Source organism: Anolis carolinensis, chromosome 5 (genome assembly GCF_035594765.1).
Source record: "Anolis carolinensis isolate JA03-04 chromosome 5, rAnoCar3.1.pri, whole genome shotgun sequence".
Classification (NCBI taxonomy): domain Eukaryota; kingdom Metazoa; phylum Chordata; class Lepidosauria; order Squamata; family Dactyloidae; genus Anolis; species Anolis carolinensis.
The window spans coordinates 135,266,659-135,288,190 of NC_085845.1; positions in this window are offsets into that span (position 1 = coordinate 135,266,659).

Consider the following 21,532-nt stretch of genomic DNA (forward strand, 5'->3'; position numbering starts at 1 on the left):
GTCTCATCGACCAACTTCTTCTACCCAGACATTTTGTACATCAAAATACTATCTGTAGCTTTATGATACTGTGATTGCGTCTTGTACCACTGAGTGATTACTTGGCAGAATGTCTAGAAGGATGCCAACTTCTTTTTCAACACTTTACTAGGGACTACAGGTATTCATTGCATCTTAATAATGCATATCAGCTGATCAATCAATCAATTAATTAATCAATTTTATTTATATTCTGTCCTATCACCCTTGGGGGATTGGGGTGGCTTACAACATAGATGGAAACCATTTGATGCCACACAAATACATAATAAGCATACAAATACATAATTAATTAAAAATACAAATAGTTAATATAAACAATTTATCACAACTAAACATAATAACAAATCAATAAAACACGATTCACAGCAGCAATTAAAAGCCTCTCATCTTTCATCTCATCTCTGCTGTTCACTTATAGTTGGGGGGGGGGGGGGAAGGATGGTGAATAATATGCTCTTCTGAAGTAGAAGTTGCCAGTTTTGTATCTAGAAAAGTTGCAGCATGTACTGTAATTTCAATTTGAAAAATGAGTACACTGGGAATGGAAAGTTGTTCAAGGCCACAGTTGAAAACATGCAATTCATAGAATATGGTTGCTGTTATATGTAACAGCTGTTGACTTCCATGTCAGTGTGGCATTCCATCCAACTGATCCGATTTGGCAAGGACCATCCCAATTAATATTCTGTTGTCACACCTTCCATCAGCTGTTTTTGTCCAAGTTTCTTTCTTTGCCTTTCTCCATTTGTCTTCATCTTCCATCAGTTGCTGCAAACTGAGTTCAAATTTCAAAGTAATTTGTACTTAATTAACTTAGTATGAGGGAATGGAATCTTCCCTTCCCAGAAGGCTCAAGCAAAAGCAAACTGCTGCAGTCTCTCCTAGTGTGTATATTCCTGATTGCTAACTTTTCCAATCTTGAGCCACTTTCATATTGACTAGTTACATATCTTACAGTTTCTATCTGTATGGTGTAGTGAATAATAATAATAATAATAATAATAATAATAATAATAATAATTGTGCGGTTTTCTGTCATTATATATTTCTGCCACTTCTGTGACTGTACATTTGTATTTTGATCCATCCACTTGTCGATGGATGTCCAGAATCGGCAGCATCCTTTTTATCCTGGGCGACGACCCAGCCAGTATAGACTTTGTTTTGGTTTGTTTCTCCATAGTGCTAATGGGTTAGGTGCTCTTAGTTCCACTCCTCAGCTGACACCTCTCTGGCTTGGTTGGACCTGCTGGTAGTTGCACTATCACCAGCACAGCTCTCAGCATCATTGGAACAGTTAAGCCCCCCACCACAACAAGGCGGCACCTAAACGCTTGGGAAGTGTTCGACTTGTGATTTTGTGATACGTGTCGCGCCTCAGGTTAGCTTTACCTTGCTGTATACACCAAACTGCACACAGGTTGAAGTCTTTTTAGTTTATTAGAAAATAAAAGATAAAAAGTTCTTTAAAAACAAAAGCAAAGTTCAAAAAGATCATTACAAAATAAAGCCTTAGAGCATAATTCAAGAAATCATCAGAAATAAACCAAGTCCGGTTAGAGCATGACAAAATCCCAAGAACGTGAACACAAGAGCTGCAAGATAATCCAGGAAAACGAGAGCTTGCTTCTTGGTTGAACAAAAAGTTGCTTTGACAAAGGTTTGTCTCCAAACACATTGCTTTAATATCCTTTGCAAAACATGAAAGCATTTCTTTGGCCTCTGACCTCCTTATTGTTTGCTATTCTCACACTCCTTTGAACTCTGAATTCCAAATGGTAAGCTTGATCTAAGGTTCCCGTTTCATCAAGGTCAGGCTGCTTGTTAGTGTCAGCCTGCTTGCTATCAGACTGAGAACTGTCCTCTTTTTCTAAGTCAATCTGCACCTGGCTACTTTCAGTATCAACAACATCATTCCTTGCTGTGGGAAAATGAACTTGCACTCTCTGTTCCTCATCTTCTACAAACAGGGACAGTTTGAACCTGATTTTGAATCTTAATCCTATCATCCTCATCAGAGTCAATCTGAGGTTCCAGCTGAGTCACAACAATACAAAATCCAGCATATATATCTCATTTGCTGTGTCATACTGTGTCTTTGTGTCAATTATTATTATTATTATTATTATTATTATTATTATTATTATTATTATTATTATTATTATTTATATCCCACACCATATCCCAAAAGGAACTCAGGTGGCTTACAAAAATATGTAGTAGTGCAACAGAATACACAAGGTACAGTGAAATACATATAACAGTGTCAATTTACATATAACAAATATATAAAAAACAGTATGGAAAACCCCTTCTAGTTTAAATAAAATACTCAATAAAATGCAGCAAGCTGAGGATTAAAATAAGCCACATTAATTTCAGTCACATAAAGTGCAGGAGTCAAATAATTTGCTTGTAGAAGTTGTTCTAGGTTTCAGTCACAGATTTATAGAAGCTATCCAAGATGTTGATCCCATCCTAAGTATTGGTTTTTGTTCTTGGACAGTTCCTAAACCTAAAACAGACTCACCACTCCACTGCTATGGACACTACCAGTCACTATGCTGCCCAATGTATTGCGTAAAAGTATTCATTTACTTGAAAAACATTAAATGTCCTTCATCAATTACTTCAGATTGAGTTTCTAATGGGTAAACTCTCTTTGTCTGTTCAGAGCAGTCTTCAGAAAGTCCATTCTGCTAAAATAACTGAAATTCCCTTAGACATAGAAATTCTACTTTACTCCTAATAGCATAAAGAATATAAAGGGGGCGTCAAACACTTCTTCAGTCCAACTTGTTCTGAAACAAAAAAACCTCCAAAACATGTCCCTACATTCAATTAGTTGTTGAACATTGTTAAAATGTCTATAGAAGGTTCAGTGCAAAACCCAGCTTTTCCCTTCCTAACTGCAAGTGAAACAGTACCACTAAAAGCTACATTTCTTGGAAAATGCGTATCTCCAAGGCATATAGGTTCAGAGTAGGGAATCAATTATTCTGACGGATGACAGTTCTCAAAGCTTCTTGTGTCTGGCTATTATTGAACTATCCTAGGTAACAAGGGGAGAAACTCAATGTAAAGACATTTTTTGTCTTGTTGCCATGTTACAGCCAGTTAATGTTTGGGGAGGAAATGAGGATAAAAGTATTTGTGCTAGGAAATGAAAAGAAAGTGGCTGGTAGATATGTGCAGGCTTGGCTATTGGTTACCTTTGCCATGGCATTTCTTTTTCATGTTATTCAGAGAAAGGTGAAAGAGGTCAGAGACAAACAGAAGTGCTCAATACACCAACAATAATCCAATAAGCCTTTATTGGCATATATAACAAGACAGTGTAAAATGCGGTATATATTATACAATAACAAACTTCACATTTGTCATACATTCAATTGTCATACATTCAATTTGCAGACTTCCTTCAGAAACCTTGCCACTGTGAGGCAACAGTTAAAATCTTGGAAATTTAAAAGCATGATTACTTTATCTGGCTCTGTTTGGTGTTTCATAAAATCTATAGCTTGCAGTAACCAGCTTGATCTTAGTTCTTCGTAGAATGGGCAGTGGAAAAGAATATGTAGGATGGAGTCCAGCTTCCCAGAGCTGCAGGGACAGAGCCTCTTGTCACTTGTTGAGTCTTCATCTATGAAGCGGGGATTGCATAATATTGAATCTAGCCGGCATATAGGCTCTCCTGTATATGGGATTAGTGAGGACTGCAATATAATAGGCTGGGTTTCCCTGTGTGAATGGAATTGCCATGTTCGTTGGCGAACAAGATTTATTGGCCAAGCTCTGCAGTTATTGTTGGTCCATTGCTAGCAACCTCTCTTTAATGAAAGTAAAAGTCTCAGTGAAAGTTAGCACGTTCAAGGAGTCACTATCGTAGCCCAGTTTCCCGATCTTTGCTAGGACTGTTGTGCACCATTTTGAGTGGTGGTGGTCACTCAAGGTGAGTTGGATCAATGAGTTACTGGAGCTGTGGAAGTGGATGTGTAACCAATTTTTTATTATTGTTAACCAAATAGTGACCTCTATAGAGCATTGGCCAGATTCTAAACATAAAGCTAAGTACGGAACACAGTGTGAGTGCTCAGTACACATTTACCTGACAGTAAACTGAGTAAACTGAGACAGTAAACGATATCCTTCTATAATTTTGTCAGCAACTATCTACTTATTAATATTTGCGTTATGGACAGACCTAACTCCTGTCAGGTTTAATAACATTGTGCTCCTATCCTGTTAGGAGAATCCTTCCAACTCTACAAAAATCACATATCATAGCTGTGTGTCTCTGCATGTGGTATCTGAGACATTGTTAATAACTGTGCAGGTGAAATTATCACTGATTTGTATATAATTCTTCTGTATGGAGTTTGCAATAAAACATGTATCTGTTTAACTCTAATATTCTAGTTTAGAGCAAGAGAGTTAAAATATATTGAAGTTTCTAAAGATGCTGAAGGGCTATCGTCATACAACAATGACAAGGCCCGAACTGCCACATGAATGAGGAGATTTTCAGGGTAGGTTATTACCTTTCTAACAGAACACAAGGATACAAATGTATGAATGATCATTATTACAGCATTTACTGAAGAGACCTGTCAGCAGATCTTGGGAGAAGTGATTTTCTCTTTCTTTCATAGTTGACATGTGCTTGCAATAAGATATTTTCCTCTCCCTCCCTATGCAGCCATCCATGCTACTCAAACTTCTGGAGAGTCTTCTGAAAAGTGTAGAGGCTGTAAAGAAGAAGGGGAATCCACATCCTTTAAAAATCTCTTTAGGGAAGTGGTTCTCAACTTGTGGATCCGCAGATATTTTGGCCTTCAACTCCCAAAAATCCTAATAGCTGGTAAACTGGATGAGATTTTGGGAGTTGTAGGCCAAAACACCTGGGGACCTACAGGTTAAGAACCACTATTTTAGGGCTTTTCCCATCTGTTCAAGGACCTATCTGGATGTTTGCTTAAGTCAAAATCTGATAGTATTAGTTATCTTATTTGTTTGCTTATCCATACTTTTTGATAATTATATTGTTGGGAAGGTCTAAAACAGCAATCCTATTGAATCCCCCCCAGTGGGGCGCAGAGCAAGAATTATACCTAAAACTATGCAAGAAGGAAAACCAATAACAATAACTTTGAAGGATCTGCTTTCAGTCAAGCCTACTTCCAAATCTGTTTGAGGTAGATATAACTTATTTTGAACATCAAAATTTCATAGAACTTCAAAGTTAGGTAAGACAACAGTAAAGTAAACATGAACAATATCTAATGCATAAAGTCTTTTTTGAGGTCTATGTGATTAGGATAGCATGCATCAAGAGCAGGCCCGGCCCAACACGGGACGCTAACCACGCCCCTGCGTTGGGCGCCATGTTCCCAGGGGCACTATCGAGTCCTGGCCCTGGCTCCCGCAGTGCACGCCCTGTCCCAGCCAGGCTGCGGCGGGAGTCCTTCCAGGCTGCGGGAGGCATGGCCGCGGGAGGCGGGGTCAGGCCGGGCACGTGGTACAGGAGGTGGGGCCAGTTCTGGCCACGCCTCCAGCGGCGCAGGGCCACGCCTCCCGTGGCGCAGCGGGGGGGGGAATTTTTTGCATACCCTTTAAATTTCCTCGGGCCGGTCCTGATCAAGAGTTTGCTTAATGTATAAGAGGATGTTCTCAGGATCTAGCACTGTGTGGAACCATTAACTTTTGGTAGTTAGTCCTGGGCACATAGTACTGCAATTATAGCATTTCTAGAATAGCAGAAATGACAGAGCTCTGCAAACATTACTGGCCATGGGGAGATGCCATATAGATGGAGTTGATCAAGCTTACTAAAACAGATCTTCACACAACTGAATATTTAATTCTCATTTTTCACCAATGATGTTTGTTGTTTATTGGTTCAGTCGCTTCCGACTCTTCGTGACCTGATGGACCAGCCCACGCCAGAGCTCCCTGTTCACCATCGCCATCCCCAGCTCCTTCAAAGTCAAGCCAGTCACTTCAAGGATACCGTCCATCCATCTTGCCCTTGGTCAGCCCGTCTTCTTTTTTCCTTCCATTTTCCCCAGCATCATTATCTTTTCCAAGCTTTCCTGTCTTCTCATTATGTGACCAAAGTATTTCATCTTTGCCTCTAATATCCTTCACCTCGGGTGGGCAGTCGAGCATTATTTCCTGGAGTATGAACTGGTTTGATCCTTTTGCGATCCAAGGCACTCTCAGAATTTTCCTCCAACACCACAGTTCAAAAGCGTTTATCTTCCTTCGCTCAGCCTTCCTTATGGTCCAGCTCTTGCATCCATAGGTTACTATTGGGAATACCATTGCTTTAACTATGTGGACTTTTGTTGCCAGTATGATGTCTCTACTCTTCACTGTTTTATCAAGATTGGTCATTGCTCTCTTGCCAAGAAGTAAACGTCTTTTGATTTCTTGGCTACAGTCTGCATCTGCAGTAATCTTCGTGCCTAGAAATACAAAATCTGTCACTGCCTCCTCATTTTCTCCTTCTATTTGCCAGTTATCAATCAGTCTGGTTGTCATAATCTTGGTTTTCTTATGTTTAATTGCATCCCAGCTTTTTCACTTTCTTCTTTCACCTTGGCTATAAGGGTCCTCGGTTCCTCCTCGCTTTCAGCCATCAAAGTGGTATCATCTACATATCTGAAGTTGCTAATGTTTCTTCTAGCAATTTTATCTCCAGCCTTGGATTCATCAAGCCCTGCACGTCGCGTGATGTGTTCTGCGTACAAGTTGAATAGGGAGGGTGAGAGTATACAGCCCTGCCGTACTCCTTTCCCAATCTTGAACCAGTCTGTTGTTCCGTGATCTGTTCTTATTGTTGCTATTTGGTCATTATACAGATTCCTCAGGAGACAGACAAGGTGACTTGGTATTCCCATACCACCAAGAACTTGTTACAATTTATTATGATCCACACAGTCAAAGGCTTTAGAATAGTCAATAAATCCATAGGAGCCTCCAGTGGCTCAGTGTGTTAAAGCGCTGAGCTGCTGAACTTGCAGACCAAAAGGTCCCAGGTTCAAACCTGGGGAGCAAAGTGAGTGCCCGCTATTAGCTCCAGCTTCTGCTAACCTAGCAGTTCGAAAACATGCCAATGTGAGTAGATCAATAGGTACTGCTCCAGCGGGAAGGTAACGGCATTCCATGCAGTCATGCCACCCACATGACCTTGGAGGTGTCTACGGACAATGCCGGTTCTTCGGCTTAGAAATGGAGATGAGCACCAACCCCCAGAGTCGGATACGACTGGACTTAACGTCAGGGGAAACCTTTACTTTTACGTTTTTACTGAAACTCCCTACCTTCCTCTATTATCCAGAGGATATTTGCAATTTGGTCTCTTGTTCCTCTGCCTTTTCTAAACCCAGCTTGTACATCTGGCAACTCTCGCTCCATGTATTGCTGGAGTCTATCTTGCAGGATCTTGAGCCAAAAGTGGCAGACATCTATCCAGTGAGTGAAAAAAAGACCTGGATCTGACTGTAGTTCAGATCACCAATGATATAACATGGCAATATTTAGTTTCTCTGAATATTCTTCCATAGATTTTTGAAATGGTTCCTCCACAAAAGAAAACAAATTCTAACTTCAGCCTGGTATGTGTTTACTTTTTCAAGGTATTTGCAAAATCATGCACATATTCTCTGACCCTGACGATCCCTGTCACTGAAAGAGGTTTATGAGTTTCTATTCTTTCAGCAAAACACAGCTAAGAACTGTTTTAACCTTCTTATTCATTCTGTACTTTGATGGTCTTGTACCTGCTCTGCTTCCAGACTTGGCAAATAGTTGAAAAATCCAGAATATACAGCCAATTGCATCAGTAAATTTTTAAAAGATGAATGCTGCTAATGTTAACTTACAACTTTCTTACATAAAGTCAGGTGAAGATATACAGGAAAAAGGAAGATATGGCAATAGCTGAAGGGTGAAGCTTCTTACTCACACAGTTTTACCAAGACACTACAACTATCCATACAGATGGCATGCTTATTAGGTAATAATCTTCTATCATGGTTCCCTATCATAAAGCACCATCACTGACTTCTTAGCAGAGCTGTTTTGTATAGAAAATGAAAAATGTGCAGGCTTTGGAGAATCTGAATAGCATGTACTGCTTTAATGCATTTAAATAAGCATCCATTGAATTTCTTTCCTTTGAGTTTATACTTAGTTTATTAATAAATGGCTTGGTCTTCTAAAAATATTTCCTTGAAAATGCCATGAGATTTAATGTTGAGGGAAAGGAAATAAATCTCTTTGTTCTTTGTGTATCTACTAAAGGAGCCCTATCTTCCAACATCCTGTAGAAATTAATCCCTGCTTGCCTATGGTTTTGATGTATTCAGTTTTTATTCTAGCCTTTTGTGAAGGATTCTTGATAGCACAGAAGGTTCCCTTTTACTATTTTACTCCCACAAGAGCCCTGTCAAGCAATCTCAGATAATGACTGGCCTAAGGTCACCCAATGACCTTCACACCTGAGTGGAAATTTGAACTTGGTTCTGTTGGGTCTCAGATCAGCCTTCGAAATGCTACACCAGCAAGGGGCAAATGTGCTCCACTGAAGGTTGAAAATGAGGACATTCAATGTCTTCTTAACAAAGCCCAGATCTATCTGTCAACCAATTAAAGTCTCTTTAAAGTATGGGTAAGAATTCTTTTTAAAGTATTTTCTTCATGATAAATTAGCAAAATCCTCAAGTTTAGTCGTATCTGGCCAATAAAGAACTTGGAAATGTTTCATTCAAATGTGAGAGAAACCAAAGGGTTAAATTTATCCATACAAGCCCAAGGCCTTTTAATCCTTAACTTTTCTCATTTTTATACCTGGCAGAGATAACTTGATTTTTTTTTTGGAATAAAAGTCTCCTTTTTTAAATTGAATTTTCCAAAATTCACACATATCTTTTCCATTTTTGGGCTGGAAACACTTTGTCATTTAAAAAAAATACAAACAAAAGATAGCGACATGGATAAAGTCATCAATCCCTGCTGTCTTGTTAATCAATTAAAGTCTGAGAGATGAATTAGCATCATTAAATCAAAGTCCTATTTATAATACTTCTCGGGATAATTTAATGAGATGTTCAAATATACTTGGAGATATTCCTTTGAACTGTGACCGGATAGAGTAAATCATTGAAGAGTGTTGTGACAGCAGAAAAGCTGAAGGGGATTTACCTTCATGGCCAGCATTGGCTGGATACCTTTCTGCACATATATTCTGCCAGTAATTGACAAGGACCATAACACATTGACCTTGCCCTGGCTACCTTGCACAAGAAAAATGCCCCATAGCTATCTTAGTTTAAATCACTCTGTGCATTGCAGCAGTCATCTATCTGATTCCAGGAGAATTAGTGACCTAGACAAGTATAGACAATATATTTAAAATACTGTTGGACCTTTAGTCCAAACAGCTAGCATTAGATTGACATGTGGTTAGCAGAGTGTAGGAAGCAGTGATAGAGCGATGCACATAAGGAGCCCATATGTCAAAACTGTGAGAGGCTAAATGTCATTAAGGCCGAGAGATAAAGATAGAAACCTACTGGGGTGGGTGGGGGAAAAAGTGAGGGTGAGATGAAACTGCATGAAGCATAAGGCTCATTAGTCAGACAGAGTTCTGGCAAGGGCAACGTTCATGCAGAAGGTTATTTTGAAATGCTGGATCATGTGGATCTGATAGAAACAGAGAGGTCTGGGATGTCATGAGATGATACTAGGAACACAACTTGTAGTGCTCTTCTGTGTAAATGATTGAAAGACAATAAGAGAATTTCAGAAAGAAATGAAGAGAATGGTCAAAGAGCAAATAATACAGCTGCACTCGTACATAATTAAACTAGAACAAAGACAGGGAATATGTGGTCCTCCAGATGTGACAGTGCTATATCTCCCATCTCAGACTCTTCCATTTCTGGTGATCAGAAGCAGGTTTACAGTGTTCCCTCACTTATTGTAGGGGTTAGGTTCCAGGACCACCCGCAATAAGTCAAAATCCACGAAGTAGGGGCACTATATTTATTTTAATATTTATATATCATTTTAGTAGTTATACACTATTTTAAGTCTTTATCAACCCATCGCGTATTGATAAATCGCCTCCTTCTCCTCCCGTTGCCACTTGGGCTCCTTTTCTCTCCCTTTGGCTTCTCCTTCCTCCCTTCCTTAGGCTGTAAATTGTAATTTTTTATGACTTATAATAGTCTTTTAGAGTTTATTGAAAAACCGCGAAACAGCGAATCCACGAAAACTGAACCGCAAAGTAGTCAGGGAACACTGTGCTACTATAAGGCATGAATTTAAAGTATATGTTAGAGAGGGAATTTTATGGTCAGGAAATGTCCTGAAAGTCATTTTTCTTTTTTAGGGTGTGTGTCAAGTGACCCCCTCAATGGTTCTTCTAAATGCTTCTTTAAAAATGTTTCTTCAATAAAGGTTATGGCTTATCAGAGGAAAACATGGATTTGCGACAGACCCACCAAGAAGGCCTAATATGCACTCTCATTCAATTGTCTAACATTTTACAGTCCAGTCATAAGAATATATTGGATCATACCTGTGGGTGTCCCGCTCCCATCCGCACAGGGTATGGGAAGCAAATTATCCTTAGATTCAGATAATGACGAATTTAGAAATTCAGAAGTATTAGGAATCAACAGTGACCATCTCTGAACCCCAACAAGTGAAATATCTATCAGAATTTTAAAAATATCTCATTACACTCAACCCTCCACATTTGTGAGTTAATGTATGCTTATGGATTTGTTTATATGGTCTCATTAGGAATCTCTTGTTCAGTGGTTCTCAACCTGTGAGTCCCCAGATATTTTGGCCTTTAACTCCCAGAAATCCTAAGGGCTGGTAAACTGGCTAGGATTTGTAGGAGTTGTAGGCCAAAACACCTGGGGACCCACAGGTTGAGAACCACTGCTCTAGTTCTATGGTCAACTTCCACCAAGAGAGATCACCTGTTTGGTCCTCCAGTACAACTTCCAGTGTAAGTGGGTCATAGAATCATGCTGGAGAACCTAGAGATTCCAAGACAGGTGTTCTCTGAGATATAAAAGGGTATTTTTAATTAACATTTCCCATTTTGGTGGTGAGCTTGTGCCCCTAATCCTAATGAATGTGGAGGGCTGACTGTACTTTCAAGGAGACTAAGTGTGACCAACTTTCTCCCATCAGGTTCTTCTTTGCTTCTTTCTTTCAGAGAGGTATCGGATTATTCTTTGCATTCTGTGCTACTTTGGAGGGTGTTCGCCTTCCAACAGTATTTGCTTTCTAGTTGTGTTTCTTATGATTTTAAATCATATGTTTAAACGATCATCAGATGTCATTGAAATGGATGGTGTTCAAGAACTGAAGCTGAAATGTGCTTTTTAAACAGCCTATAAAAAGAATTTCTCTTCAGTAAGGCTCATTGAGTCGAGTATATTTTGCCTAGGTTTTTTCTCCAGTCGTCTTTAGTATGATAGATAAACACAGCAAAAGCCAAAAGAAAGGGATGCTTTCAGGAAACCAATGAACAACACAGTTTGTTTCCTGCCTAGACAAGAAAGTCTATGACATTTTTGTTCCTATTTTTCTTAGTTTTCAGAAGCTTTATCTTCCTTTTATTTAGCTGCATCATCTTTCAAATATACCCCATGTTCCAAATATACAAAATGAAAAATATGTAAGGAATGGAAATTCAAAGACCCGTTTTGTTTTGTTTTGTTTTGTTTTGTTTTGCCAAAGCCTTTTTCTGTGTCCAAACAATTGAGAAAATAAATGTCATAGCAGAGGAGCATAATTCCTGGACAGACTAAATAATCTCTGCAATCCCATTTCCATTTACTTTGGAGTAAGACCTATTGAATTCAGTTGGATTTACTTCTGAAGCAGCTATCAATTTTGAAGTGCCAGCATTTTTCATGGCAATTTTCCCCACCGTCTGGGCCAAAACAATTTGTCTTAAAGCCAACAAACCATCCAATCATTTTTACTTATGCTTGGATAAAGGAATACAAGAGTCTGCAATTAACAGCAAATTGGAAGGTGTTATTAAGACTCCAGAAGAGACAACTGAGTTTCCAGATTGGCAAACTGAGAGGAATGTTTACCAGGAAAATCAGGTATACAAATATAGAATGAGTGACATCTGAATTGACAGCAGTACATGTCAATCCAATTCAAGGTGCAGGTTATCACCTACAAAGCCCTAAATGGTTCAGGGCCTGCTTATCTCCACAGTTGCCTCCACCCCTATGAACCTGCACAGGCCCTAAGATCTTCTGGGGAGGTCTTCTCTCGCACGGTTGGTGGGGATGAGAGAGAGGGCCTTCTCGGTAGTGGCTCCTCAACTCTGAAACTCGCTCCCCAGGGCGATTAGACTAGGTCCTTCGTTGTCCACCTTCCGTTGGAGCCTAAAAACATGGATGTTCCAGGGCACTTTTGAAGAGGCCACCAGCCATGTATCTTGTTTTCAAACAGTGCTGCACTTTAATATTGCCTCCCATTTTACAGGTTTTAGAGTTTCAATGCGATCAGTTTCTTGTCCTCCCCCACTCGTCTCTATTTTACTCATGGACTTTACTCAGAGTTTTGCACTAAAAACCGTCTGTACATAGCAATTGATTCTTGGCTTTAATAATTGTTATGTTGTGTTGTTTTATAACTATGTTTTTATATTGTGTTTTATGGTTAGGGTTAGGGGTTAGCCTAGTTAGGGTTAGAGTTAGGGTTAGATTTAGTGTTAGCGTTAGCCCAGTTAGAGTTAGTCCGGTTAGGGTTACGGTTAGGGTTAGGGTTAGCCTGGTTAGGGTTCGGGTTAGGGTTAGGATTAGCCCAGTTAGGGTTAGAGTTATGGTTAGGTTTAGCTTAGTTAGGGTTAGGGTTATGCTTAGCCGGGTTAGGGTTAGAGTTAGGGTTAGCACGGTTAGGGTTAGGGTTAGCCCGGTTACGGTTAGCATGGTTAGGGTTAGCCCGGTTATGGTTATCCCATTTAGGGCTAGCCCGGTTATGGTTAGCCCATTTAGGGCTAGCCCATTTAGGGTTAGGGTTATCCCAGTGAGCTTTAGAGTTTGGGTTAGGGTTAGGGTTAACCCGGTTAGGATTAGCCTGGTTAGGGTTAGGGTTAGCCCGGTTAGGGTTAGTCCGGTTAGGGTTAGGGTTAGGGTTAGCCCTGTTAGGATTTGAGTTTGGGTTAGGATTAGCCTGGTTAGGGTTAGGGTTAGCCTGGTTAGCGTTAGGGTAAGGGTAAGGGTAATTCTACTTTGCAGATGCACCCTTAGTCTCCTTTCATATCCGGGAAACATATTTCCCATAGAGAAGGGTGTCCCACAAAAAATGTTTCCAAACAGGGGTTTAAATACCATATTTCACCATGTAATAATCACACTCCTTTTTGGGGAGGGGATTGGGAGAGGAGATGTGACTATTTTGCAGTGAAAAAGCCCCTTTAAGGGACATTTTCACAGTGTAGTACCATCTTCCCTTTGAGGGCCTGCTGGTATAGCAGCACCAAAAGGGAATAAAGGCAGGTGAGTGTGGTAATGAATTCACTCTCTTGTCTTCCTGCCTGCCCTCTTTCCTTGGCACTACAGGGCTTGACTCAGCTCCCAGCAAAATCAAGCCCCATAGCACCAAAAGGGAAAGATGGCAGGTGGGCAGGGGATTAAACTTACCAATTTTGCCTTCACCCAAAAGGGACTGCGACTATTATGCAATTATGACAATTAAGCGATGATAACTTACATTCTTTAACTTATTTCATTATAGATGATAAAATTCATAGTTATTCTCACTGCTCAGTAAAATTGCAAGAGAGTTTGCAAATAATTAACTATTTTATATACTTTGATACTTTCTGCAAACATTTCCCTTATATGAAATTATATTATATTTCACGAAAAATACAATTTTTTGCAGAAATGAATTTTTTACTACAAAACTCCAAAATGTGAAAAATTATCAGAAAAACGGACAAAAAGTCTCATAAAATTAAAGTTGTGTCAAAGGATCCTTTCTTGTAAAGGAGAGGATATGTGATAATTATTTTGTCTTTTGAGGGCATGCTCATATAATAGAAAGAGTCTGTCAAATATCCTGATCTCTGTGCCAAACTACAGAGCATTCCCTTTAATTGCCCCTAATTAAAGTTTGGTTGCAGCTTTTATTGAATTGCTTAAATTTCTGAACTCTTTACAAAAGTTTTGTGTGTGTGTGTCAGGAGCGACTTGAGAAACTGCAAGTCGCTTCTAGTGTGAGAGAATTGGCAATCTGCAAGGACATTACCCAGGGGACACCTGGATTTTTTGATGTTTTTATCATCCTTGTAAGAGGCTTCTCTCATGTCCCCGCATGGAACTGGAGCTGATAGAGGGAGCTCTTCCACACTGTCCCCTGGTTGGATTTGAACCGGCAATCTTCAGGTCAGCAATCTAGCCTTCATCAGTCTTGTGAGTGGTTTAAACAAGGGTTTAACCCACTGCACCACCAAAGGCTCCTGTAACTCTGTACACAGGATTTTAAAGCGAGTTGAATAATGTTCAGATTGCAATGGGCACACAACGCAGAGGTAAGCAAATACACCCCATATACTTCCATAACATGGATATTGAGTTTCATAGCTAATTCTAAACTACACCAAAATTACAAGCTCCTTAAGGTACATGGAACCCCGGTGGTGAAGTGTGTTAAAGCACTGAGCTGCTGAACTTGCAGACCGAAAGGTCCCAGGTTCAAATCCCGGAAGCGAGGGCCCGCTATTAGCTCCAGCTTCTGCCAACCTAGCAGTTCGAAAACATGCCAATATGAGTAGATCAATAGGTAGTGCTCCGGCGGGAAGGTAATGGCGCTCCATGCAGTCATGCCGGCCACATGACCTTGGAGGTGTCTACGGACAACGCTGGCTCTTCGGCTTAGAAATGGAGATGAGCACCAACCCCCAGAGTCAGACATGACTGGACTTAACGTCAGGGGAAACCTTTACTTTCTACCTTTAAGGTACATATTAACCAATTCAGTACTGCTTGAAGATCTATTCTTTGAGCAGACCCCTTACTAATAAAGAATGATCCTTTCTTGATCAAACTCCCATCTTCTTGATCTCAGACCAAGAAAAACAGAATTGGGTGCCATCATTTTTATATTGGTGACTAAGGTGATATGTGCACAATCAATAGAAACCTAAAATAAATCTGAAATTATTTTTTATAAAGTTTATGTTTATTTACTATTTTAGTAAAGGCAATCTGTTGTTTAGCAACTTTACTAATTAGGATTGTAGCTATAGCAACAAATGCAGAACTACATAAATCTCCACCACCAGTACCTTCACTACCAATAATAGATTAGATTCCCAAGCAACTACAATCTAGGATTATCATATTAATGTCAAGAGTTGGCCATACTGTGTGGATGATTAATTCAGCAGTTGTGGTCCCCATGAGGTGGTGAATAGTTTATCCTCATCTGCAACCTCCTTAATCTTCATGCTTCTTCACACACAAAAGAGCCTTTGTCCTCTGATGACCAATGCATTATCTGAGATGGATTAATGATTTCTTTGTGTACAAATAAGACCAGATACAGAACTTATTGCCAAATAATTTTGGTTACTGTCTATCTCAGCTTTCACAAGCAATGCAAGCAATTGTTTTTCAAAGGTAATTCTCAGACCTATTTTGAATTTCAGTTCCCAGAAGTTTCAGTATGGCCAACTGTCAGGGATTCCAAAACATCTGGAGAGTGAGAACAACTGCACTAAAGGATTACTTTTTCCCATATGTCCCTGCCATTTCATTAGGATCTTCTAAGAAGATTGTGTTCAAAGTTTTATTTGAGTGCCTCCTGCTGGTGGTACCCTGATGATGGGCCTTTCTATCCATCTCATTTCTTCCCGACTACTGAAGCAATGCACTTGTTTCCTTTAAATGGCCAGTAGCCATATTTTCCCTATGGAGATATTGTGCCCGGGGGTTCTTTTGGTGTAATCAGATTAAAAATTAGTTAGTTTTTTGTTTCCCTGTGGGAAGGGAGCACCCATAAGACTCCCATCTCAGGAAGGCCTGCATGCACACATAAGAGCCAGTTTTAATGTCTCTTCTCCTTAAATCTATGCAATTTTCTTTTATCTATCTCCTACATTATCCCAAGAGAGATTTCCTGGAACACCCACTCAGAGTGGGGAGACCCATCACATATTCCAGTACTTTATCCAGAAACTTGAAGTTGGAAGCTGTCCAGTAATCATCCAATATGGTGGTGTTCAATCTCTATGAATACTGGAAGGTAAACTTCAACAGCTATATTCCTATACAGTTACAATGCATTTTAAGCACTATGACCTTTTCAATAGTAAAGAAGACGGCAGCACATAAGTCTCTCCTGTTGTATCTCAACTCAATTTGCAGTACTCATCATAGTTCAGAGAAGGTGTGGGAGGATTTTCTCAGCATCACTATATTATTACCAGTTTTTCCTTTGTTCTTTAATGGCCAATTCAGTCTCATTTGCTTTAATGGTGAGTTGGCATAGCTATCAACCTGTTGACATTGACTAAATTAAATTTGTTCTCCAGAAAATAAAAACACATTTTATTTCAAGTGTAAAGCAGCTGCTGTCTTTTAATTAAATTCACATGCAAATAAAGAAGGGCCTGCTATCTACTTAAACAACTCACCATGAAGAATTGCTTTCAGAAACTGTGCATGCATTTCACCTTCTACCCTTGCAACAAAAGCAAACAGTCAAGTAACTCAGAGGCATCCTGAGTAACTTTACTCTTCCCACTCTAAAAAGTCTGAATTCCTGAAGGGTGAATCTTCATTAATGTGTGAAGCTGGAACAGAAGACCCAAAGAAGTCCCAGCTTACCCTACCTGGTTACAGCACTATGTATCCCATGATAGTTTCTGCAAAGCAAATATGAATTCTTCAGTTTGGGGGAAAGCATTTAGAATTCTTTTTCAGAGAATTCTAATGCCTCTCCATAATGTAAACCACAGGATTTGATAAAATGAAACAATGACAGTTAAAATGTAAATATAGTGCTATACGTGGACAGAGTGGAAGGGTTTCTGGGGTTAGATTGTGCCAGCTTCTTTATTGATTAGGATACCTTCCTTGAGAACAGGAGTGTCTTCTTCAAACCCAAGAAATAAAATACTCTTAGAGCTATAAGGGTTGTCTAATCCACCTTCATGTTCTGTAAACATCACTATAGTACCTGAAAAGATATTCCTGTTGGAGTATATAACCCTCACCTATTAGGGAATTCCCTTGTCTCCGTCCCAGAAAGGGGAATGTGATGCTTTGTCTGGGAGATCTCCCATGTATACATTGAGCAGTGCTGAAGGACTATAGAAACATATCATTTGCTTTTATTTTTCTTCCTGTATCATTATTTCATCTTCTCAAATCAATAAGGGCTAAGGATTGCTTTTTTCTTACAGTAACCGTGTGTGGTACATTAACTGAGAAATAGTAGCAAGCTTGGGGTTTTTCAGGGACCTTCATAACTTGAATGATGATTTCAACCCGGAGCTTTCACTTAGTCTAGCCACATGCCTATGCTTAGTCCCAGATGACAGGGAGGGGCTGCATCTGAGAGACATCAAAACTTTGAGAAGTTAATTTTGGAATAATGACAATTTCACTGGGGTAACTTTTCCAAGCTCTCTGAGAGTAAATCATCTGATTAACATATGGCAGAAGAAAGATGCAACTGCATTATGCTTTCACTTCTCCCCTACAAACCTTCATACCTATTACTATCTATTGCATCTCAGAGGTTATAATGGCATTTGTAAAGGCATTGAGAGATCTAATGTTCTGCAATTTTTCAGTCCATCTTGCTGTAGGTAATTTTCTTTAATCCTGGAAAAGGTGATGGTGGGGTGATAATGTACTTTTTGAATTAAAGCATACTTTTTTCTAGTTATAAAACCCAAATCAAAGGTGAAGGTTGTATTAGAAAAACCAAAAGAAGACTTCTAGAGAAACCCCATGCTGTTCACTCAGCTTAATATTTCATAGTTTCAGTGGAATCTTTTCTTATTTTGGATCTAATATTCTGCACAGGATATTCTAAAATGAACACGTGTGTTTGGTGTTTTTTTTGGGGGGGGGGGGTTTAAAAGAATTTTATTAAATTTTTTATACTACATCGAAAGAGTGAGAACAACCAAGGTATAGAAAAGTAGGGAAAAGAGAGAAAGGTAAAAGTCTACAATCTACAAAAATATACCCACACACAAAAAAACAAAAAGCAAAAAAAAAATGACTTCCATTCCATCTTCTTGGATAATATTTTCTTATTATTCAATAATATTTTTTCTTGCTAAAGAGAAAAAAATAGCAAAATTGTCTCTCTTAATCTTCACTTTCTCAAATTATCCAGATAGTCCAGAAGATCATCCCAATTCGTTCTTTTCATTATCTTGCCTGTATTTTTCTTCAACAAAAAAGTCAATTTGTCCATATCCTTTATTTCTCTTATCTTCTCCACCCACTCCTCAATTGGTGGGACTGATTCCTGTTTCCATTCTCTAGCAAAAACAATTCTAGCGGAAGTCGTAATATAAGTAAAAAGTTTATCTTCTTGTTCCGTCAATTGTAAGTCTAAATCTGTAAATCCTAATAGATAATACTCTGGTTTTCTTATAAATGTTCTTTTTAAAATCTTTTGTGATTCTTCATGAATCTTCATCCAAAACTTTGTTGCTTCTTTGCAAGTCCACCACATGTGATAGAAGGAGCCGACTTGTTCTTTACATTTCCAGCACTTATCAGAAACTGATTTATACATTTTTGGCCAAGTGTGTTTGTTACTGATACTTGATAGGGCATGTATAAAAAGAAGACAGCCCATAGTTTTTCCAAAACTAATACTGATAGTTGACAAGAACAATACAGGTATCCAGCATTTTTGACAACTTATTTTGGTGGACATCCCACTATTTCTCAAAATCTAAATTATAACCATGCTCTCCACTTTCAACCCCTGGTTTGTTCTGGAGCACACTGGGTATTTATCTTGCATTTGCAAAAAAGAAAAAGGTACAATTTTTCAACCAATTCCATTTTCTGACAATGGTCCAGTTCCTAACCTGTCAAATAAGCAAGGACTCCCCTCTACTACTAGTTTCCTCTTTCACTGTACTGCCAAAAGGCAACTATGATGGAGAAGACAAGAGGACCACTTGCTGCCACATCTCAGCATCTACTATATGTGTTGGCAAGTGTTATAAACCATGTTTATCTCCAATGATATATACACAAAGGATTTTGCAACCAGCCGTTTCAAAAGACATTCCAACGAAGTGACATCTGTTCAGAAATGTTTTGAGATATTCACTTTCCATTATGAGAAGAAAGTGGGACAGCATGAAGAGAAGAAACATGAAGAATGCTTGAATAGTTGCAATTCACCAGGGTTTATGAGTTCCATTAATATAAAAAGTTAAAAGGCTTCAAGTCCAGAAGTGGGAATTCCTTGCCTGTTTACATTAAAAAGAAGTACACCTCTTGCTTTCGGCTGAGGAAAGCACAGCAAGCACTGGTCTTAGTCCAGCTTCTTCAACAAATTCAATTTCATTCTGCTGCTCAGGAGACTTGAAATGCTCAGCAAGCAGATAAACAATTCTGGGACATGCCCAGGAAGCCTTTGAAAAACCTTTCCATATAACCTAGTATATTAAACTATTCAGAAGGAGATGTATTTTAATTGCTGTTATTGTAGATTGGTTTTGCGGTGTCTTGTGAAATTAAAATCACATTGAAAACTATTTGGGGATTTTAAAAAAGAAAAAAGGAATATCTATTTTCTAAAATAAATAATGTGCTATGCAAACCAGTAAGATAAACAATAGGACAACTTCAAAGGGTGGATCCTAATTATGGACAGATCTTTCTGAGCCTTCCATTCTTATTCATTCTGGTTTGATAGCACATTTCATTGTCTTCATGTAATTCAATTTTGTTACCTGATATTGTTTTCTTCAGTGCTCAGAGGAAGGTATTTTGAAAAATAAATTATTAATAAAGATCTCCTTATGCATGGAATCAAACCAGCAGCTTTCACGAATTACTACTTTTTCATACTGACTGATCATCTGGGGCAGTGATCACGTGCAGTTTTATGTCAGGGTTTGAAAATCTTTACCTTTCAGTCATTGCTGGCCAGCAGGCCTGTAGCGAGGGGGTGGTTTTAGGGGTTCAACCCCCCCCCCCCAAAAATTTCAGGTTATAAAAAAAACCTGGTTTACTCATGAATTTTAACTGGTTAACCAAATCCCCATGCTAAGTCTATGAGACACAAAACATTAAGAGCCCATCCAGGCACTATCTCAAGCAGATATTGACAGGTTTGTAGTGGGGAGGGGTGTGTGCTAGGGGTTAACCCCCCCCCCCGAAATTTTCAACACCCCCCCCCCCCGAATTTTTTTTCTGGCTACGGCCCTGCTGGCCAGTATCTATAATCCTTACAATTAACCATGCTAAGTAGGGCTGGTGTGAGTTATAAGCCCAAGTAACAGAAAAGTCAAAGATTCCACAGTTCTGGTTTCAATAGTAGAATATAAGAAAAATTGAGCATGGAAAGCACATATCTAGGTAAATTTGGAATAAAATTCAAATGGACCCAGCACAAGACCTGCTGTCAACCAAGACTACCTTAAATGGTTGGCAAAACAATTTTAACTAAATCAATAAAGAATATGTAAGACATATCTCTTTGAGAGGGGAGCATTTATAATGATGGTACTGCTGAAGAAAAGATTTTCTGCTTTGTTCCTTATCTGTATATCCTTTTTTCAGAAGGAGCAGAGATTGCATTGCTAAGCTGTGGAATTCACTGCTACAAGATGTGGTGATTACTTTCACATTGGAACTGTTTAAAAGAGGATTAAATATATTCATGTAGGATTTGGTCATTAATGATTGCTAGTCAGGAGGATTGCGATATATTACCAGTAGTTCATTTCCAAAACATTTGAATCGGCATTTAATTATTGGTGCATAACACATGCTGGTCCCAGGTCTGGTTCGCTTGTGTTTAGACAAAAGAGAAGACAGAAACACAGTTCGGCTACCTCAAGATATTTATTTAATTCTATACAGAGCATTTTACTTTTGCTGTCAAAACAAATACTGCTTACCACCACCAAAAAGTGTAATGCAGCCAACTGTGCTTGCAGGAGCACAGGCTACGTTGCATGTGAACAAGATGAGACTGTCGAAAAAAGCCTCGCTCTTTGGTGTGTAAATAATGCTACACCTCCTAAAAGCCTGTCTCTTCCTATTAGTTAAGGTTGATTACATTTGCATAGAAGGTATTGGATGTGTTACATAGATACACAGGAGACCCCTGCATAGTTTTTAGCAAGGCCAAAGGTTCTTCACTAGTTTCCATAAAGGCCACACCAAGGTTGAAGAGAATGGTGGTTCTCTACTGAGGAAAAACTGTACAGTGAGCA